This window comes from Leucoraja erinacea, chromosome 8 (genome assembly GCF_028641065.1).
Source record: "Leucoraja erinacea ecotype New England chromosome 8, Leri_hhj_1, whole genome shotgun sequence".
NCBI lineage: Eukaryota > Metazoa > Chordata > Chondrichthyes > Rajiformes > Rajidae > Leucoraja > Leucoraja erinaceus.
The window spans coordinates 70,394,216-70,401,976 of NC_073384.1; positions in this window are offsets into that span (position 1 = coordinate 70,394,216).

Genomic DNA, 7,761 nt, shown 5'->3' on the forward strand with positions numbered 1-7,761 from the left:
AGGAAGAATTGAGAACTGCTTCCAATTGCAGAGGGCACAGGCACTGGTCTGAGCCTACACTTGCTCACGAGTTGTGGGTGGGGGCCGGGTCGGGGAAGCGATTACCCAACATGGATCATCAGCTTCAGAAACCGCTCAGAGGCAGCAAGAGGAAGGATGTCAGAGTGAATCTTCATCAACCTCAGACAGGGGCTTGTGACCAGCTCTGGGTCATGTGGGGATGCAGTGACAAGCGTGTGTGAGTGTTTGAAAGTTTAATATCATAGAACAATGTTGTTGGAAATGAGAAGGAAGATGAGCAGGTTACGTGTAGGATGGAACTGCAGATGGACACAACATGCTGGAGTAACTCAGCGGGACAGGCAGCATCTTTGGAGAGAAGGAATGGTTGACGTTTCTGGTTGAGACCCTTCTTTAGACTGAAGACTTGACCCATTCCTTCTCTCCGGAGATGCTGCCTGTCCCGCTGAGTTACTCCAGCATTTTGTGTCTGTGAATAGGTTCAACCCTAGAGCTCACAAACTGGGTGGGAAAAATGACCAACATAGGTTGTTAGATGTGTCAATGTATTTATCCTTCACAACACAGCTTAATTAAAAGAGCTAAAACTAATACACAGCTGGAAAACAGGCTTCCTTACCTATTCGGGGGGGGGGGGGGGGGGGGGGGTAATAGTTCACAGTTCTGTCTAGGTTCTTATCCGTTACAACATTGAGATTACAGCTGCTCTGTGCCACTGTGTTCAGCAGGGAAGACTCCAAAAAGTTGACAAACTTTTAATAAGTTAACTACTTTTAATAAGTAAACCCCATCAATTCTCCCCACAGGGACATTGATGGCCGTGGTGTCTATTTATTAGATATTTTCAAACCAATGGGAAACGTAAAGTTAACTCTGGGGAAAGACAAAGATGAAAGATTCAACGTTAGACAAAAATGTTGGAGAAACTCAGCGGGTGAGGCAGCATCTATGGAGCTGCAGATGCTGGAAAATCGAAGGTAGACAAAAATGCTGGAGAAACTCAGCGGGCGAGGCAGCATCTATGGAGCTGCAGATGCTGGAAAATCAAGGGTAGACAAAAATGCTGGAGGTAAAATCGAAGGTAGACAAAAATGCCACAAGTGCCACATCTAACTCCCTCTTAGCTATATTTGTGGGAGTTAGATGTGGCCCTTGTGGCTAAAGGGAGATAAGGCAGGTACAGGATACCGAGTTGGATGATCAGCCATGATCATATTGAATGGCGGTGCAGGCTCGAAGGGCCGAATGGCCTACTCCTGCACCTATTTTCTATGTTTCCAAACTCTGCGGGTGAGGTCATGCTACCTTCGATTTTCCAGCATCTGCAGTTCCTTCTTACATTCAATGATGATTTATTTCAAATCTGCAAGTGTGATAAGAATATAAAAATGCTGTAGGTACTGCGAATCTTTGAAACACTTTGAGTTTTCTCAGTGTTTGCCAGTGTGTACTGTTGAGGCCTTCAATAAACTGACTTTTTGTATAGACTCACCACTGATCTACGAGCTGTTTTATTTTGTGTCTGTGCCTGAGTGGAGCCAGATACAGGGCACGGGTCTCGCACAAATTTCCCGCCTACAAACAGTACAGCATGTGAACAGGCCCTTCGGCCCAACATCAGTCTGAAGAAGGTTCTCAACCTGAAACGTCTCCCCAGAGTTACTCCAGCATATTGTGTCTATCTTCGGCCCACAATGTCCATGCTGAACGTGATGCCAAGACCACCCCTTATCTAACTGCATCAATGCTGCTAAAGGGGCTGTCCCACTTGGGCGACCTAATCCGCGAGTTTGCCCTCGACTCATACTCGCAGCATGGTCGACACGAGGTCGTAGGAGGTCTTTGTAACTCTCCTTCATGCTCGAGAGTAGTCCCCGCGTACTCGAGGCCTCAGCTAGAGTTTTTTCAATATGCTGAAAAATGCCCGCGAGTAAAAAAAGGTCGCCATGGAAAAAATCGATACTTTTTTACTCATAGGTTTAGTCGTAGTTGGTCGGCATGTTAGTCGTAGGTAATCGGAGGTATTTGTAGATAGTCTTCATCATAGTCGAAGGGAGGTCGAAGGAGATCGTAGGAGGTCGTCTTCACTCTCCACTATTCGGTGTCCAATTTTCCCGGTTAGTTGTAGCTAGTTGTAGCTGGTCTTCAACATAGTCGAAGGAGGTCTTCAACATGACATTCTTTTCAAACTCTTCTAAACTCACAAATTAGGTTGCCCAAGTGGGACAGCCCCTTAAGGGTCATGCCATGCAGTGTATATTTGACCTCCTAAAGTGCAACACCTTGTCTCTGTACTTGGTCTTTCCCAAGCCCCACAGATACACGTGCGACACAGAGGGATCATGACACTGGACGTCAGAAAGGTCAACGTGACAAGAAACCCATATCCCTGAAATCTAAAATTAATATAACGGAACGTAGTGTAAATACTGAGCGACACTGAGATGGTGTTTAAGAGGGAACTGCAGATGCTGGAGAATCGAAGGTTACACAAAAAAGCTGGAAGAAACTCAGCGGGTGCAGCAGCATCTATGGAGCGAAGGAAATAGGCAACGTTTCGGGCCGAAAACCTTCTTCAGACTGATCGGGGGCGTGGGTGGGCAGGGACAAGAAAGGGAAAAGGAGGAGGAGCCCGAAGGCTGGGGGATGGGAGGAGACAGCAGGGGGACTGAGGAAGGGGAGGAGACAGCAAGGACTAACAAAATTGGGAGAATTCGATGTTCATGCCCCCGGGATGCAGACTCCCCAAATGGAATATGAGGTGCTGTTCCTCCAATTTCCGGTGCTGCTCGCTGTGGCCATGGAGGAGACCCAGGACAGAGAGGTCGGAGACGGAGTGGGAGGGGGAGTTGAAGTGCTGAGCCACCGGGAGGTCAGCTTGGTTATTGCGGACCGAGCGGAGGTGTTCGGCGAAACGATCGCCCAACCTCCGCTTGGTCTCACCGATATAGATCTGCTGATATCTAGAGCAGCGGACGCAATAGATGAGGTTGGAAGAGATGCAGGTAAACCTCTGTCGCACCTGGAACGATTGCTTGGGTCCTTGAACGGAGTTGAGGGGGGAGGTAAAGGGACAAGTGTTGCATCTCTTGCGGTTGCAAGGGAAAGTGCCCAGGGAGGGGGTGGTACGAGAGGGAAGGGAAGAATTGACAAGGGAGTTATGGAGGGAGCGGTCTTTGCGGAAGGCAGATATGGGGGGAGATGGACACTGAGATGGTACCTGGACTGAATGACTCTGCATCACTAGACTTGAACGCCTGAGATCTGGTCCTCAGAAGATTGTCGACTTCCTGGCTCATCCAAGGCTTCTAGTTGGGGAACTCTCGGATGGTTTTGATAGGAACACACTCCTCCACACATTTCCTCATCAAGTCGGGAACAACTGCGGCGTATTCGACACGTCGGTGGCTCCAATCCTGGAGATGGGACTCGACCGGCGAGACCGGCATCGGGCAGAGCCCTAGTGGTGGGTGACTCCATTGTCTGTGTAGTGGACAGGAGATTCTGTGGCGGCAGACGAGATGCGAGGATGGTCTGTTGCCTCCCTGGTGCCAGGGTTCAGGATGTCACAAGCCGAATTCGGAACATCCTCGAGAGAGAAGGTGAACAGCCGGCAGAGGTCGTGCACGTAGGCACAGACGACATTGGGAAGAAGAGGAAGGAGGATCTCCAACATGAGTTCAGGGAGTTGGGAAGAAGACTGAAATGCCGGACTTCTAGGGTGGTTATCTCTGGATTGTTTCCCGTACCTCGTGCTGGTGAGGACAGGAACAGGGAGATAGGGGAGGGGCTGGAGCAGGGAGCAAGGATTTAGATTTATAGACCACTGGGATCTCTTCTGGGGTAGGGGTAACCTGTACAAAAGGGACGGGTTACACCTTAACTAGAGGGGGACCGACGTTCTGGCAGGCAGGTTTGCTAGGGCTACACGTGTGGGTTTAAACTAAATCGTGGGGGGCAGGGATTGACAAATTGGGAGTATAAAGATGGAGTTGAAGGGGAAGTGGCTACAGGAAAAATTACAAAAGATTCTCAAATTAATGGGAAGGAAAGTTCGAGAATGGACAACAGAGTACGGTCAGGGCCAATTGCGAGGGGGGAAGTAAATACGGAGGTCAAAGTACTGTATATGAATGCGCAAAGTATAAGGAATAAAGTGGACGAGCTTGAGCCTCAGAAGACAATTCTGTGTTTAGTGTTATAGAAACATAGAAATTAGGTGCAGGAGTAGGCCATTCGGCCCTTCGAGCCTGCACCGCCATTCAATATGATCATGGCTGATCATCCAACTCAGTATCCCGTACCTGCCTTCTCTCCATACCCCCTGATCCCCTTAGCCACAAGGGCCACATCTAACCCCCTCTTAAATATAGCCAATGAACTGGCCTCAACTACCCTCTGTGGCAGAGAGTTCCAGAGATTCACCACTCTCTGTGTGAAAAAGGTTCTTCTCATCTCGGTTTTAAAGGATTTCCCCCTTATCCTTAAGCTGTGACCCCTTGTCCTGGACTTCCCTAACATCGGAAACAATCTTCCTGCATCTAGCCTGTCCGACCCCTTAAGAATTTTGTAAGTTTCTATAAGATCCCCTCTCAATCTTCTAAATTCTAGAGAGTTATGTAATGAACCAGATTTGATAAAGGTTCTCGAGGTTAATGAGCCATTAGGAGGCAGTGACCATAACATGGTCAGGTTTCATCTACAATTGGAGAGGGAGAAGAGTAGATCGGGGGTCTCAGTGTTGCAGTTGAATAAAGGGGACTATGGGGCCATGAGGGAGGAGCTGGCCAAAGTTGACTGGAAAGATACACTAGCAGGGATGACAGTGGAACAACAATGTTCCCTGTGGGCCGGTTCCTGTCTCTCTGTGGGGAGGGCAGTGCGTAACACGAGCTGCCAATGACACAACAGGCCCGTGATCTGTGGACAGGATTGTGACACAGCGGAGGCCACACTTTGAGGAAGAATTGAGAACTGCTCCCAATTGCAGAGGGCACAGGCACTGGTCTGGGCCTACACTTGCTCACGAGTTGTGGGTGGAGGCCGGGTCGGGGAAGCGATTACCCAACATGGATCATCAGCTTCAGAAACCGCTCAGAGGCAGCAAGAGGAAGGATGTCAGAGTGAATCTTCATCAACCTCAGACAGGGGCTTGTGACCAGCTCTGGGTCAGGTGGGGGTGCAGTGACAAGCGTGTGTGAGTGTTTGAAAGTTTAATATCATAGAACAATGTTGTTGGAAATGTGGAAATGAGAAGGAAGATGAGCAGGTTACGTGTAGGATGGAACTGCAGATGGACACAACATGCTGGAGTAACTCAGCGGGACAGGCAGCATCTTTGGAGAGAAGGAATGGGTGACGTTTCTGGTTGAGACCCTTCTTTGAACTGAAGACATGACCCATTCCTTCTCTCCAGAGATGCTGCCTGTCCCGCTGAGTTACTCCAGCATTTTGTGTCTATCTTAGGCCCACAATGTCCATGCTGAACGTGATGCCAAGACCACCCCTTATCTCGCTGCGTCAATGCTGCTAAAGGGGCTGTCCCACTTGGGCGACCTACTCCACTGGCGAGTTTGCCCTCGACTCATACTCGGAGCATGGTCGACACGAGGTCATAGGAGGTCTTTGTAACTCTCCTTCGTGCTCGGGAGTAGTACCCGCGTACTCGAGGCCTCAGCTAGATTTTTTTTCAATATACTGAAAAATGCCAGCGAGTAAAAAAAGGTCGCCATGGAAAAAATCGATACTTTTTTACTCGTAGTAGGTCGGCATGTTAGTCGTAGGTAATCGAGGATAGTCGAAGATAGTCTAAGGTAGTCATAGATAGTCTTCATCATAGTCAAAGGGAGGTTGAAGGAGATCGAAGGAGGTCGTCTTCACTCTCCACTATTCGGTGTCCAATTTTCCCGAAGTTAGTTGTAGTTAGTCGTAGCTGGTCTTCAACATAGTCGAAGGAGGTCTTCAACATCCAAGGCTTCTGGTTGGAGAACTCTCGGATGGTTTTGATAGGAACACATTCCTCCACACATTTCCTCATCAAGTCGGGAACAACTGTGGCGTATTCATTGAGGTCCGTTGCCCAGTCATTGCCCCAGTCTACAGACTCCAAGTAATCCTAGATTGGCTCCTTGGCCTCCCCTGACCAACTATGTGCAGCCCTCACTCCTGGGGCAGTGGTCTTCAGCTTCTGCCTAAATGCAGGAACAAGCAACACCGCTTAGTTCCCAAGTCAGGACAAGGGATGGAACGACGGGCATCTCAGGTGGTGCTGGAGCAGTGGTCATGAGGGTTTATCCCCTTTAGTTACAGACCATTCGGCCCAATGCATCCATGCTGACCGTGCTGAAGAGGTCTCACCCGAAACGTCACCCATTCCTTCTCTCCAGATTTGCTGCCTGTCCCGCTGAGTTACTACAGCATTTTGTGTCTATCTTGTGACCAACATACCTACCCGACCATCCCCATTTGCCTTCGTCAATAGCTTCTCAAGAGGAGTCGAATATAGGAGCAACGAGGTCCTTCTGCAGTTGTACAGGGCCCTAGTGAGACCACACCTGGAGTATCGTGTGCAGATTTGGTCCCCTAATTTGAGGAAGGACATTCTTGCTATTGAGGGAGTGCAGCGTAGGTTTACAAGGTTAATTCCCAGGATGGCGGGACTGTCATATGCTGAGAGAATGGAGCAGCTGGGCTTGTACACTCTGGAGTTTAGAAGGATGAGAGGGCATCTCATTGAAACATATAGAATCATAGAAATTAGGTGCAGGAGTAGGCCATTCGGCCCTTCGAGCCTGCACCGCCATTCAATATGATCATGGCTGATCATCCAACTCAGTATCCCGTACCTGCCTTCTCTCCATACCCTCTGATCCCCTTAGCCACAAGGACCACATCTAACTCCCTCTTAAATATAGCCAATGAACTGGCCTCAACTACCCTCTGTGGCAGAGAGTTCCAGAGATTCACCACTCTCTGTGTGAAAAAAGTTCTTCTCATCTCGGTTTTAAAGGATTTCCCCTTTATCCTTAAGCTGTGACCCCTGGTCCTGGACTTCCCCAACATCGGGAACAATCTTCCTGCATCTAGCCTGTCCAACCCCTTAAGAATTTTGTAAGTTTCTATAAGATCCCCTCTCAATCTTCTAAATTCTAGAGAGTATAAACCAAGTCTATCCAGTCCCTCTTCATAAGACAGTCCTGACATCCCAGGAATCAGTCTGGTGAACCGTCTCTGCACTCCCTCTATGGCAAGATTGTTAAGGGTTTGGACACGCTAGAGACAGGAAACATGTTCCCAATGTTGGGGGAGTCCAGAACCAGGGGCCACATTTAGAACGGAGACGAGGAAACATTTTTTCTCACAGTGGTGAGTCTGTGGAATTCTCTGCCTCAGAGGCCAGTTCTCTGGATACTTTCAAGAGAGTGCTAGATAGGGCTCTTAAAGATGGTGGAGTCAGGGGATATGGGGAGAAGGCAGGAACAGGGTATTGATTGGGGATGATCACCCATGATCACAATGAATGGCGGTGCTGGCTAGAAGGGCCGAATTGCCTACTCCTGCACCTATTGTCTATTGTCATGAATCTTTGAGAAGTCAATAGTTTGTTATTTTTTCCGGCATCACTCAGCCAGAAGGTGGCCATTCGGCCCATCATGCCTGCACCAGCTCAATGCCAGGTTAGACTGGTCCCACAGCCTCCCTGGTAGATTCTTGCGCTTGGGTAACATGGTCACGTCACAG